This window comes from Panthera pardus, unplaced genomic scaffold (assembly GCF_024362965.1).
Source record: "Panthera pardus isolate Hobbes unplaced genomic scaffold, ASM2436296v1 HiC_scaffold_25, whole genome shotgun sequence".
In the NCBI taxonomy this organism is placed as follows: Eukaryota; Metazoa; Chordata; class Mammalia; order Carnivora; family Felidae; genus Panthera; species Panthera pardus.
Window position 1 is genome coordinate 11,639,371 of NW_026526821.1, and position 11,188 is coordinate 11,650,558.

Consider the following 11,188-nt stretch of genomic DNA (forward strand, 5'->3'; position numbering starts at 1 on the left):
GAGTGGTTTATGGACGGCCCGCAGGGCAGGAGCAGCATACTGGGGGGACCACAGGCAAAGCCTGGGCTTGGTTGGGGGGTGAGGGGGACAGTCACAGAGTAACTAAGAAGGTGCCGGGTCCAGGGCCGGGAGGAGGAAAGGCCAGATACAGGCCTTTCTCCAGGAGACAGGCCGCGGTCTCCGTCCGCAGTGCCAGGGAAACTCCAGTGACCCAGAGCCCCACGGGTGGACCGTGTAAAAGGAAAAATGAAACCAAATGCAGAGCCCTGGGCCCCCCGCCAGCCCTGGCCATCCATCTCTGTATTCACTGCCCCCACCCTGGTCCAAGCCACCATCGCCGCTCGCCTGGACACCCACAGCTCTTTCCAGCCTGGTCCTCCTGCTTCACCCTTGTCCCCTACACAACCTTTCCACGCAGCAGTTGGAGGGGCCGAAAATGTAACCCCAACCAAGTCACTGATTCAACGCCCCAGTGACTGCCCATCACATTCAGGATAAAATCCGCACGCCTGTCCCTGACCTCCAGCCCTGGCCGTCTGGCACCTGTCCCCTCCAATGCCCTCTCTTTCTTCGCTGTCACTCACCTCCCCAGAAACACAAGCATCTTCCTGCTCCTAAAGTAAGTCAACCTGATGCCCACCTCCAGACCTCTGCTGTTGCAAAGGTTCCCCCATATTTTCCCTTGGTCGCCGGGTCTCGTTAGTCTCAACAGATGCCCCCTCCTCCCAGAGCCGCCCCCCCCCCCAGCCCCTGCCAGGGGGTTTCTCCCATCACGCCCCACTGCCCCCCTCTGCCGATGTCTTCATAGCCTATATCCGTGTCTGGAATGTGTATGTGTACGTTTGTCTGTCTCTCTCTCGCCAGAATGGCAGCTTTACAAGGGCAGGCATCCTATCCACCCTGGTCACTGCCATGCCCCTGGCACTCGGCACACAGCAGGCGCTCAATAGATATTTGTTGAAAAATCGGGGCACCTGGGTGGCTCAGTCGGCTGAGCGTCTGACTTCGGCTCAGGTCGTGGTCTCGCCGTTCATGGGTTCGAGCCCCGTGTCGGGCTCTGTGCTGACAGCACATGGAGCCTGCTTTGGAACTTCTGTCCCCCTCTTGTTCTGTCCCTGCCCTGCTTGTGCTCTCTTTTTTTTTTTTATAATTTTTTTTTTAACATTTATTTATTTTTGACACAGGGAGAGACAGAGCATGAACAGGGAAGGGTCAGAGAGAGAGGGAGACACAGAATCTGAAACAGGCTCCAGGCTCTGAGCTGTCAGCACAGAGCCCGACGCGGGGCTCGAACTCACGGACCTCGAGATCGTGACCCCAGCCGAAGTCGGCCGCTTAACCGACTGAGCCACCCAGGCGCCCCTCTCTCTCTCTCTCTTAAAAATAAACAAACATTAAAAAAATTTTTAAAACAATAGATATTTGTTGAAAGAGACTGAGGGGAGGCAGTTTAATCGCCTAGGGGCTCTCACTGGAATCTTCTGGGTCCACACTCGCAGCCTCACCCTGGGAAGACAGGTGGGGCCCTCCTGAGACAGGCCAGACCCCAGCTGGTGCCCAGTGCTGAGGAGAATTCCGGTTTCAGTGGGAAAGAGGATCGGTTTGCGATGTCTGCCACAGAGCGGGCAGGGTGGTGGGCACCTGCAGGCATCCATGTCTGGTTTGTTCATTGCCGTCTCCACAACACCCAGGACAACGCCTGGAACACACTGGATGCTCAATAAACATTTGTCCAATGTCAAATACATGAGTTCTTTATCCAACTGCCTGCTCCTTTCAGGAAAAGAAACACCTTTAGCTCATTCATCCAACAACCAGCGGCCAGCCGTTCAGTGAGGCCCACTGTGGGCTAATCCTGAGAACAGCCAAGCTAGAGGTTCTGACCCTCTACTTAGAGGAGGAAGCCAAGATAATGAGGCTCCATCACAAGGTCACCCAGCTGGGTTCAGCTGACCCCAGAGTTCAAGATCCAAGTCTGCCCTGCCCTGCACTAGGGCATCCCTAGCCCCCTCCCTGGGGTACAGGGCATGAGGACAGGCGGCCTCTGCTTCCCTTTTGGGGCATGTCACAGGGATGTGGTTAAACGGAAGCAGGACCCTGCCCATCCCGGGTGCGGGCCTCTGAGGGCCCCACCCTCCCCATTCCCAGCCCAGGCTCTTCCCAGCTGACCGTGGGGCGTCAGTTCTCCGTTCCTCTTTTCTCTGGGCAGGAGGAAGCGGGTGGGGCCATGGGAAGATCCAGAGACTCAGTTTCCTCATCTGACAAGTGGGTTCAACTCCTGGCACCTTCAGAAGCTGGTCTTCAGAAGTGGTAGAGATTCAAAGAGAACATTCATGAAAGATGCTGAGCCAGGGCATGCCAAGTAGTCAGGTGGGAAGGCAGAGGCGGGCAGAGGTGCCTCGTGACTTTCCTCCCTGCTCAGCCTTCCCCGAGGTCCTCCACTGCTCTCAGCATAAGACCAGGCTGCTCTCGCTGTGGAGCCTCAGCCTTCCCTACTCCCCACTCACCCCTCACCTCTCAGCTCCAGGTACAAGGTCTTTTAGATTCACCAACTCCCTCTGTTCTGTTCTGTCCCACCACAGGACCTTTGCACGTGCTGTGGCCACTTGCTGGAACATTTGTTCCTCCATCTCTCATCCACTTGGCCTCTACTCATCCTTCAGTTCTCAGCTCAGCATCTTCTAGAAAGTCTTTCTGACCTCCCCAACCACATGCACCCTCCTGCCCATCAAAGATCCTCATCACTTCATACTTGTCCGTCACAAATTGACGTTTCTGGGAGTGAGTTGGCTAATGTCCATCGCCCACACTGGGCTATGAGCTCCTTGTAGGCAGGGATCATTGTCTCCTCAGCACCTGGCACAGAGTACATGCTTCATTAACATTTGTTGAACGAACGAACGCTAAGCACGGAATGAATAGAGCAACAGGCAAGCCATGCCCCCAGACGCCCTCCCTCAGATTCTGGTCTGGCCTTGGACCCTGCACCACCCCTGCCCTGCCCGGGCTGCAGCCACTCTGCTCCTTGTCCCCAAAGCTCTACCTCCCTCACCTGTCACATCCTTATTTTCCTGCATGGAAACCAGACGGATGGACCTTGATCGTGGGCTTTCAGACTGGGATCCCCTGAGCCTAGTATTCAAAGGATGGGCCTTGGGGTCACTCCGGAGAAGAGGTCAAGGCCAGGAGGCCCCCAAGATGAACCGGAAGAGCACACACACACACACACACACACTCTTGTCTCTGTCACACTCAGGACAGTCACAGTTTAGGTACTTTGACAGGAATTCAACTGCATGTGCTCAGCAAAAAATAAAAAGTCTCAGAGAAAAGAGCCACCGGATGGTGGATACGCCAGGAGGGGGAGATATGGGTTAGCGCTTCCCCCAGTCTGGGTCTGCTCAGACGCAGCCACACCGTGGCCCCCAAACATAAGCCAAGCCTCCCCTGGGCAGGGTCCCCACGCTGGGGTGGGGGTGGGGGGCTGGTGGGCTGAATTTATGGAAACCGTACATCCGCCTCGGGTGGGGAGGGCCGTGTCCTTCCTGTGGAATCCCCAAGGGGAACTTGGCCGCGGTTGATTTCCACCTTACAAACCAGCTTTAGAGCTGGCACTTGGGACACGTGGGCCACCGCACTGGGATCTTCTGTTGAACAGTGGGCAACACCTCTCCATAAAAAAGAAAACAAATTAAGCCATCAGACAGGATGAAGGACAGCACGAGGGTGGACTGAAAATTCCTACAGTCCGTTCCCGTCCAGCGTTACCTCCGGACCCCCGAAGGCTCTGTGACACCATGAAAGTCCTGGCTCCATTCAGAGATCCTCCCCCCACTGCCTGGGACCCTCCCCTGCCCTGAGTCCCAGGCAGCACCCCTGGGGCGGGAGGGGGCCCACTAGACCTCAGCCGGGAGCCACCTCCGGCCAAACGGTGTCTCCACGGCCACATCCGCGGGAGGTCATCTTGCCCAGACCGCTGCCAGGCACGGGGGTTTAGGGCACCACCCGTGTGCCAGGCCCTGTGCCAAATGAGACACAGTTCCCGCTTGCTAGAGCTCACCTTCGGGGCGGGCACGAGACACTGAGCAGACAGACACGTAAATACAGAAAGAGGATGACGAGTGTGTGGCAGAAAAATGAATCAGGGTCGGATCCGAGAAAGAGGGAGGGCTGCAGTAGGGGGTGGGCTGGGAGGTCTCACTGAGGAGCACGGGCCCAAGTGAGGGGAGGGGGCAGGACGCGGGAAAAATCCAGAAGAACGGTAGAGGGACCGATAAGGGCAAAAGTGGGGGAAAGGGCGGGGAAACGCTTGGGGTGTTGTTTAAGAAGGAGCCAAAGGCAGCATGGCCAGAAGGGAGGGTGGAGGCGTGGGGAGGGGAGGGGCCCATCCTTCAGGATCTCCGGGGCTGGGGAGGACTCAGCATTCCTGGAAGCAGGTGGGAGCCACGGGAGGGGTCTGGGCAGGGCAGCGGTGTGAACGACCGAGGCTCCAACAGGACCTCTGGGAGGCGGCCACCGGTGAAGAAGACGTGCCAGGTGGTGGCAGCGGAGGGGAGGCCGGTCGGCTCTGGCCGCAGGTGGAAGGTCAGGCCAGTGGGATTTGCCGACGGACGGACTGGACGTGGGGTAGGAGAGAGTGGGGCGGAAAGCAACTCCAGGGTCTGAGACCTGATCGCTGGGGGCGGCAGTGCCTTCCTCCGAGCCGGGGAGTGTGTGCTGGGGGAGGGGAGGTGGATGTGGCAGGTTAAGTGACACCCACACCTCTGATTAGAAACCCGAGCAAGACAGAGACGTAGGAGGAGGAAGAGGCTGGGCTCAGGCAGTCCGTGTGTCCAGTGGGGCACCGAGGCCGACACTGACAGGGACTGGGAATGCGGGACCAACTCCATGCTGCCCGGCTCGCCGGGCATGGGCATGTGAAGGCAGGAGAGGGCTCCGCCTCAGCCCAAGGGCCATTTGTGAGGCCTGAGGAGGACCGGGCAGGGAGGAAGAGGAGAACCAGAGCATCTTCCCCAGCATCTGGAGGCCTGGGAAGACGCTGCTCACCACCAAGAGAACCAGCCAGAGAAAGGCCAGCACCCCCAGGCCCACCGGTGCAGTCTAGAGGGGGAATGAACGTCAGCGAAGCTGGCACCAGATGGCTGGCCTGGCTGTGGCCCCGTTGCCCTCAGAGCCACATTTCTTTGGGACAGCCTGAGAGGCGGAATCCTCAGATTCATCTAAGTCAGCCCCGGGAATTCTTTCCTGGTTTAAAGGTGGACACGTGACTCCATCCATGGTTACATAGTCACAGGGGGAAGTCTACTGGGACATTTAGGAAATATTTTCCTGCTTGATGAAAGAGTGAGATTCTGGATGAAAAAAAAAAACCTCCTTTTTGGCCCACCCCTTTCCCTTCCTAGTTAAGATGTGGTTATATGGGATGTGATGTCTGGTGCCACAGCAGCCACTGGAACCCATGAAGACAGGAGACGTGAAGAACCCAGATAACCGATCCAGGAACAGCCCCACATCCAGACTTCCTGTTCTAAGATTTAATTAAATGCCTTCACCGTTCCAGGTACGGAAGATGGCCTAATTGGGACAAGAGGCAAATGGGAATGAACCCCGAGGCAGGGGAGGAAATAGAGAGGTGGTGGGATGCAGAGGCTGAAAAGGAGTCTTTTAGAGAGGATTTCACTTGGGGCAGCAAGGTCCTGGGGGGAAGACAGTGTAGCCTCGCAGACACTCAAATCTTCACCTAGAAGTCTAGGATGCCATGGATAGCCCAACCTAATGTACAGATAGGGAAACTGAGGCCCAAGGAAGTTAGTAGCTGCCCGAGGCCACACAGCAGAGGCAGACTGGTTCACGCATCCAGCCATGCCGATTACCTCCCCTGCATGTCCCTGGGCCTCTCTGAGCCTCGGCTCCCTCATCTGCCGGTGTGAATGAGGGATGTGAATGAGGTGGCTCTCCTGAGGTATCACGAGTCTCAAGGATCCCCGAAGCACTCAGCGAGCCGACTGAGAAACAGTGAGCACTCAAAACCATCGAGGCACAGGGCCTGGGTGCATGGCAGCCTCCAGAAGTGTGAGCCACTGTTTCTGCAAACAGTGGACGCCCCACGAAGGGCGTGCCTACTCCATGGCAGCCACATTTCTAACCCTGGGCATCCAGTCACTCTTTTAATCCCTCCACAGCCCAAGAGGCCTCATCCGCTCCCCAACTCCCGGCTGCCCAGGCCCCGAGTTCAGTGAGCCACCACTGGTGAGCACTAATGCCTCACTGCGACCCCGGTGAGGTCCCTCGTCCTCTGCTTGCATGCCTCTTGGGACAGGCAGCTCACTCTCTGAGGGCCCCACTTTCCAAAGCTCTTTGTCCCTCTGTGGCCCTGGGCAAGTGCCAAGGGCCTCTCTGGGCCTCCCTTTCCACATCCGTAAAAGGGCATTCCTAACAGTCCCCCCTCCTACGCTGCTTGTGAGGATCCAGGAGGGCCCCTGATGCAGTGCCTGGCCTACAGGTAGTTCTAGATTAGCATGAGGTATGGTGACTTAGCCATTATCGTTGCCAGGGGCTGCTGGCCCAGCCCCCCGCCTCTTGCACGAGCCCTGGACCTGTTGGGTTTGGGAGCTGAGGTGCCAGGGGGGTGTCCCCAGGTCCCGACTCAGGAGCTGGAGGGGAGGGAAGCTGTGCTGAGCCTGCCGGCCCACAGCCCAGCCCTGCGGCCCCTGGCCACGGCTCACGCCCCGCCCGGGGCCACCACCATCTCTGAGGACCCATTGTTGCTGTCTGGCTCCACTCCAGGGTCCCGGCCCAGCCCAGGCTCCCACTTCCCTCCCGTGCCCCCCACCCTGCCGTCAACGGGGCTCAGGCCTCCCTACAAGAAGGCACCAGGTGTGGCAGCAACAGAACCATAGGAACACAAGTTCAAATCTCCGCCCTGGCACTTTCCGTCACTATGACCTTGGGCACTTCATTTCTCTGTGCCTCAGTTTTCTCATCTGTTAAATGGGGTGACAGGACCTCACAGAGCTGTGCTGAGGATCCTATGAATTTGGGGATGGTAGAGTGCCCCGCATGTAATAAGCCTCAGGGAACATTGGCCCCACTTCCTCTGCTCCCCCCACCCCCCAGGCCTAGAGGACAGAGCCAAGAGGAGCAAATGCAGGGGTGGGGAGGGCACAACCGGCCTTGAAGCCGGGGGTGCCATGAGCAGAGCACTGGATGAGGAGTCCAAGGCCAACCCTGCTGTGTGACCTTGGGCTGGCTGCAGACATCTCTGGGCCCCAGAATGAGGGAAAAAAGAGGCTAGGATCTTCCTTTCTCTCTAGGAAGTGGGGGAAGGGACAGGGGGGCCTAGAGCCAAGTTTTCTTTTCATTTTTTTCTTTTTAGCACAAAGGGCTTGAATGAAAATCAGCCGCAGGGACAGAGAATCCTATTGTGAAGGCACCTGAGATTCCTGGGCAGGCGGAAGGAGCGGCATTCTAGGTGTTGGGCTTGGTAAACAGAGGCCAGGGTATCGGCCAGAGACGCTAACAGGCAGGGGACAGCTTGCTTGGGGCCTCCGACCCCTCCCTCGGGGCGCTAGCCTGGGTATCCAGGGCCCTCCCTCGGGCATCTCCTGCTCAACCACAGTTTCTGTGTGCAGACACGCGCAGGCCATCTGGCCTCTGTTTCCGCATCTGCACAATGGGTACGGTAAGAGTGCTTTCCCCCTAGGTGGGAGTAGGTATGCTGTTACAGTCTCAGGGCAAGCACCTCACTCAGCAGGCTTGGGTATGATACTGGCTCTGCCACTCACTCGTTGTGTGACGTGGGGTCAGCTATGTTGACCTCTCTGTGCCTCGGTTTCCCCAACTGGGAGGTGGAAACAATAACAGCGCTAGCCTGCCGGGCAGATGAACTGAGATGACTCAGCACGGAGCCTGGAGCACAGTCCCATGATCTCGGCCCGCTGAGGCCCCCAGTCTCAGACACCTCCTTCCCTCCGAGGACACGTTTATCTCAACAATCCCGTCATGTATTTCTTGGGCACCTACTATGCATCAGTCTTGGGGAAGCCGACATCCCAGGAGGAGAAAGCCGTTAAACTCAAGACTTGTGTGTGAAGGGCTCGACCCAGGACGTAGGTGCTCAGTGATGCCGTTCACCCAACACCTGGCCTCCCGCGGCTGTTCCATGCTGGGTTCTTGCTGGGCTCTGGGATGCAGCCCTCGTGGCGGTCCCGTCTGAGCATCTGGGTGGGGGCGGGAGACTGGCATGTGGGAGAGGCAACATCCCATGAGGGAGGGTGCCCAGGCGGCCTCCGGAGCCAGAGGAAGTCAGGGTGGGCTTCCTGCGGGAAGCGGTTACGAATAACAACACACATTGAGTATTATTATGTGCCAGGCAGTGTTCTCTTCACAACAGCGCTTTGCAGAAGGTTTTCCACACTCGTTCTGTGGGTAATAGTCTGAGACCAGAGAGCTCGAGTAGCCTGCCTGAAGTCACACGGCAAAGACACGATGGGGCTGAGATTCAAACCCCGTGGTCTAACTGAAGCATTGCACTGCTCCGCAGACAGTGCTCTCCAGCGCCTATAGCCACTGAACCCACTTGTCCCCTCTGCCCAGACTACACTCCCCACATCAGAAATCATCTGAAGCCTCCCCCACCTACACGCCAGCACCCCTGAAGGCCTGAGCCCCTCACTCACGGAGGAAGAGGTGGGGGCAGACATGTGGCCGGCACAAAGTCCTCAGGGGCCGAGCCTGGTGGAAGGAAGGAGGGGACAGACATTTTCTGAGGCCTCACTGTACACCCACTCAGTCGTCACTCACAGCTCAGCAAGGCCAGCCCCGGGGCTAGCCTCATTTTCCAGAGGAGAAGACCGAGGCAGGGGGGCTCAGAGGCCCGTGTGAGTCCAGACCCTGCACCACCTCCCCCCACCCCTGCTGAAGAAATGAAGGAAACCGCCTCCAAAGCGACTCTGAGCCTCTGTTTGCCCCTTTATGAAATGGGGATCTGACCCAGGATCCTCCGCTTCGGGCAGGAGCCAGGTGGTGCAGGGGACCCGTTCGCCTGGGGCCTGGGGCCTGGCCCAGGGGAGACCCTCCCGAGACCCTCCCGCAGCCTCTGGCTGTTATTACCGCTGCCATTATTACCGTGCTGGTGACACGTCAGGCCCCGTCAGCCCTCTGAACCCCCGTACGTGCAATTCTTCCTGTAACGAAACCCGCCTGCGAGGCCTTAGCGAGGGGCCCTGATCGCTCACTTAATTATAATCTTTGGGGAAAGAAAAACACTCCCCCCCCCCGAGCTGCCAGGGAAGCCGCCAGTGTGGCTGCAGCCTGTGGGGGGTAACCTGACGCCCCTCAGCCAACCTGGCCCCCCGGCCTTTGTGTCAGTCCTGCCCAGATTACTCTATTTTTCCAACCCCAAACCAGGGCTGGCATGAACTCAATGCTCGGCATTGTCCTGGGACCGGGCCTCCCCCAGGGCCCCCAGGGCCAGGCCTCATCCTTCCTCCAGCTGGGGATCCGGCCCCCAGGAGGCGTCTCAGAAATCAGAAACCCAGCAGGGCCAGCTGGGGTGGCCTCCCGTGTGCGGGGGTCCTCAGGGGTCCTAGGCTTCTTGCTTTGTCACCTCACCAAAGCTTCAAACTTCACTGCCGGAAGGGGCTCATATGTGCCCATTTTCCAGATGGACAGACTGAGGCCTAGATAGAACTGGCAGAGCCCGGGTCAGACTGAATCAGGATGCTTTCCCAAGAGGGGGCCTGGGTACCCTGGACCTGCCACCAAGCGTGAGAGGGAATTTGGGAGGCAGTCCTCCTGGGGACTTCACAGAGCACAAACGGAGGACACCTGGGCCGCGGGGCAGAGGGCATCACGGCCAAGGGCTCCGATTTCCACAACAGCAGCTCCGGGTTCGGGTCCAGCTCTGGGCCCTGCTTGCACAAAGCTTGCTCCTCTCTGCACCTTGCTTCCCTAAGCTATGAAACTAGGGAGGGAGGCGATCAGGCTACCAGCTGGGGTGCAACACTGAGCTGGTAGTAAGTGCTTCATTAGCAGAGCTTCAAAACCCTGACAATGGCAAAGGTTCCAAGTCAGCACGAGAGCCCCCCACGTCACCCACACCGGGGGCCAGAGCTAAAGACTGAGCCACATCGGGGGCGAACGTGGATTCTCACCTGCCACTCCAGGGGGACAAACTGGTGAGCGCCCTCCTTTGCTCCCTCCAGATCACCACCTTCCCCACCCTAATCTGTGCCTAGGAGGCTGACCTGAAGGGGCGCCATCACCCCTGCTCCGGCTTCCTATGGGGCTCCCTGAATGGAGGAGATGGGAGGGCTGGACGGGCATAACAGCCCCCTCCCTGCTGCGTCCTGTCCCCCAGGCCAGAGCCGTCCTTCCCGAGGTTCCCAGCTCCCGCCAGGTGGCCTCTCCATGCACCCCTCCCTGCAGACATCTGTTCTCCACCGATGCCGGCCCCACTCTGCACCTTTCTATGGTTGGTTCCCTTACCCCTGCCCACACCTGTGAAGAGTCACTTCATTCCGTTTTCCCCAAAGTATCAGGTTTGAGCCGTCTGTTTCCCGCCACACCCTGACTACTGCAGATCTGAAATCAATATGCTAAAACGTTAAGATTTGACAAAGTCAGGTCATGGGGAGCTGGGGCTCCTTATGACCATCTCCTGCGATGTTCCAGGTGGTTGCAAGATTTCCCAAAGGAAGAAAGAGACAGCAGAGACAAAGCAGGTTCAGCAGTCGGGAGGCCAGGCCTCCTGGGTGAGGGCCCTGAGGTCAGTGGAGGCCAATGGGTCCATCCCCCAGTCTGGCCACACTCACCCACTTCTCCCTCCTCCTGCGTCCCTTCCTACCTTTCCCCTTGACTCGGAACCTCCCTACAGGAAATGGGAACCACATGCAGGGGATCACTGCAGAGGGGCCCCAAGCAGGACCACTGCACCCCCACAAGGAAGGTTCTGGCTCCTATTCACAGGTCCCAGCCAGAAATCAGCAACGCTTGGGCAATTTGGTTCCAGGGGACCTCACAATCCGCGGGGGCGGGGGGTGGGTGGGGGGACACCCTGGAGAATATGCACTCCCCACATCCCTTCTATCCCGACCTCATTTTCCCCATCGGATCAGCCTCCTGCCCAGCCCTTCTTGCAGAGAATAGTTTGGGGGGTTTTGTTGTTTTTCGGGTTTTTTTTTTTTTT

The 11,188-nt window shown here is 58.2% G+C and overlaps 1 long non-coding RNA gene across 1 annotated transcript; it reads left to right on the top strand.

Moving 5' to 3' along the window:
- The first annotated feature begins 4,438 nt into the window (after positions 1-4,438).
- On the top strand, positions 4,439-5,561 carry LOC109272288 (uncharacterized). Its single transcript, XR_002082390.2, has 2 exons — positions 4,439-4,536; positions 5,403-5,561. It is a non-coding gene; the product is annotated as an uncharacterized LOC109272288 (long non-coding RNA).
- The last annotated feature ends 5,627 nt before the right edge of the window (positions 5,562-11,188 follow it).